Source organism: Arachis stenosperma, chromosome 6, assembly GCF_014773155.1.
Source record: "Arachis stenosperma cultivar V10309 chromosome 6, arast.V10309.gnm1.PFL2, whole genome shotgun sequence".
Taxonomy (NCBI): domain Eukaryota; kingdom Viridiplantae; phylum Streptophyta; class Magnoliopsida; order Fabales; family Fabaceae; genus Arachis; species Arachis stenosperma.
The window spans coordinates 39,531,451-39,534,990 of record NC_080382.1 but is presented as its reverse complement, the minus strand read 5'-3'; positions in this window follow the sequence as shown (position 1 = coordinate 39,534,990).

Here is a 3,540-nt window from a genome sequence, read left to right as displayed (position 1 = left end):
CACAAATAAGGAGACAATCACAAAACCATGCTATTTCATTGAATAAATGTGGGTAAAAGGTGATAAACTCTCTTAAAATCAATACAAGATAAACCGTCAAAACGGGGTTTGTCACACGGCACGGCTAATCATCTGTCGGTTCTCAATCAGGTTGGAGTAGAATCCATTGATTCTTTTGCGTCTGTCACTAACGCCCAGCCTTCAGGAGTTTGAAGCTCGTCACAGTCATTCAATCATTGAATCCTACTCAGAATACCACAGACAAGGTTTAGACCTTCCGGATTCTCTTGAATGCCACCATCAATTCTAGCTTATACCACGAAGATTCCGATTGAGGAATCCAAGAGATAAACATTCAAGCCTTGTTTACTTGTAGAACGTGAGTGGTTGTCAGGCACGCGTTCATAAATGAGAATGATGATGAGCGTCACATAATCATCACATTCATCAAGTTCTTGAGTGCGAATGAATATCTTGGAATAAGAACAAGCTGAATTGAATAGAAGAACAATAGTAATTGCATTAATACTCGAGGTACAGCAGAGCTCCACACCTTAATCTATGGTGTGTAGAAATTCCACCATTGAAAATACATAAGAACAAGGTCTAGGCATGGCCGTGAGGCCAGCCTCCCAATAATCTAAGAACTAGACGTCCAAAGATGATCCTAAGATCGAAAATGATCAAAAGATGAAAATACAATAGTAAAAGGTCCTATATGTAGAGAACTAGTAGCCTAGGGTTTACAGAAATGAGTAAATGACATAAAAATCCACTTCCAGGCCCATTTGGTGTGTGCTTGGGCTGAGCATTGAAGCACTTTCGTGTAGAGACTTTTCTTGGAGTTAAACGCCAGCTTTTGTGCCAGTTCCGGCGTTTAACGCCGGGCATTCTTGAGCTGATTTGGAACGCCAGTTTGGGCCATCAAATATCAGGCAAAGTATGGACTATTATACATTGCTGGAAAGCCCAGGATGTCTACTTTCCAATGCCGTTGAGAGAGCGCCAATTGGGCTTCTGTAGCTCCAGAAAATCTACTTCGAGTGCAGGGAGGTCAGAATCCAACAGCATCTGCAGTCCTTTTCAGTCTCTGAATCAGATTTTTGCTCAGGTCCCTCAATTTCAGCCAGAAAATACCTGAAATCACAGAAAAACACACAAACTCATAGTAAAGTCCAGAAAAGTGAATTTTAACTAAAAACTAATAAAAATATAATAAAAACTAACTAAAACATACTAAAAACAATGCCAAAAAGCGTATAAATTATCCGCTCAGCAGTGATAATCATGATCCTGGAAAATGCCCATCTCCATAGAACCTTGGTGGATCAAGGGAGCTCGGCTGACATCCTCTTCAAGCCAGCATTCGACAAACTAGGGTTGGATGAAAGGGAGCTAAAATCTTACCCAGACACCCTGTATAGACTAGGAGATATGCCAATAAAGCCACTAAGATACATACCCCTCCACACGACCTTTGGAAAGGGAAAAAATCCAAAACTCTGAGCGTCGAATTTATAGTCGTCGATGTTGGGTCGGCGTATAATGCCTTAATTGGCAGGACCACCCTAAATTGGCTTGGAGCGGTGTTGTCAACCCCGCACCTTTGCATGAAATTTCCAACATCTAAGGGAATAGCGACGGTTCGGAAAGACCAGAAATTGGCGAGAAAATGCTACAATGAAAGCTTGAACCTCAGAAGAAAGGGCAAGGAAGTTCACACCATAGAGCTCGGTGGGGTAAAAGCTAAAGAAGAGCTGCGGCCACAACCGGAGGGAAAAACTGAAGAGGTTCAAATCGGAGAAGAGGAAGGAAAAAATGCCAACATAGGAGCCAGTCTTAGTGGAGATTTAAAACAGAGGCTGATAAAGCTCCTACGAGATAACTCCGACCTCTTCACCTGGAAAGCTTCTTACATGCCAGGGATAGACCCTCAACTCATATCCCGCAAGCTTTCAGTACACCCCGGATCACAACCCGTACAGCAGCGCAGGAGTAAGCTCGGACCAGAACGAGCTCAAGTGGTGGAGGAGCAAGTAGAAGCCCTCTTAGAGGCCGACTTTATTAGGGAGGTCAAGTATCCGGCATGGCTAGCAAATGTAGTGCTGGTTAAAAAGCAAAACGGCAAGTGGAGGATGTGCGTCGATTACACCGACCTGAACAAGGCATGCCTCCAAAGACCCATATCTACTTCCCAGTATTGATACTCTAGTAGATGCGAGCTCAAGGTATCAATACTTGTCATTTATGGATGCCTACTCGGGATACAATCAATCCCGATGTATAAGCCGGATGAAGAAAAAACCTCATTCATCACACCCAGAGTGAACTATTGCTATGTGGTCATGCCTTTTGGATTAAAAAATACCGGGGCCACATACCAAAGGTTGATGAATAAGGTGTTCGCTCCCCACCTCGGGAACTTAATAGAAGTCTACGTGGATGACATGCTGGTAAAAACTAAGGAGAAGACCGACCTCTTGACAGATCTCTCGCAAGTCTTCAACACCGTAAGGTTACATGGGATGAGACTAAATCCTATAAAATGTACCTTCACGGTGGAGGCTGGAAAATTTCTAGGGTTCATGCTAACACAAAGGGGGATCGAAGCAAATTTCAACAAGTGCAAAGCTATTCTAGAAATGAAAAGCCCGACTTGCCTAAGAGAGGTTCAACAATTGAACGGCCGATTTGCTGCCCTCTCTAGGTTCCTGGTGGGATCAGCACTAAGATCCCTTCCACTATTCTCTCTACTAAGAAAAGGATGCCAGTTTGAATGGACTCCAGAATGCAAAGAAGCATTCCAGGAGTTCAAAAGGTTTTTTAGCCAACCTCCAATTCTGACCCGACCCTTAGTCGGGGAAGAACTCGTCCTGTCGGTAGCAGACAAAGCTGTAGCATCAGCTTTAATACGGGAAAATAAGGTCGAACAACATCCTGTATACTTCACCAGAAAAGTTCTACAATGCCCTAAACTAAAGTATCAAAAACTTAAAAAGTTAGCGTACTCCTTAGTAGTAGCCTCGCGACGGCTACGGCCTTATTTTCAAGTGCACACAATAAAGGTACGAACGAACTAGCTGATGAGCGGATAATTTATACGCTTTTTGGCATTGTTTTTATATAGTTTTTAGGATGATTAAGCTACTTTTAGGGATGTTTTCATTAGTTTTTATGTTAAATTCACATTTCTGGACTTTACTATGAGTTTTTGTGTTTTTCTGTGATTTCAGGTAAATTCTGACTGAAATTGAGGGATTTGAGCAAAACTCTGAAAAAGGCTGACAAAAGGACTGCTGATGCTGTTGGATTCTGACCTCCCTGCACTCGAAATGGATTTTCTGGAGCTACAGAACTCCAAATGGCGCGCTCTCAACGGCGTTGGAAAGTAGACATCCAGGGCTTTCCAGCAATATATAATAGTCCATACTTTATTCGGAAATTGACGACGTAACTTGGCGTTGAACGCCAAGTACATGCTGCTGTCTGGAGTTAAACGCCAGAAAAACGTCATGATCCGGAGTTGAACGCCCAAAACAC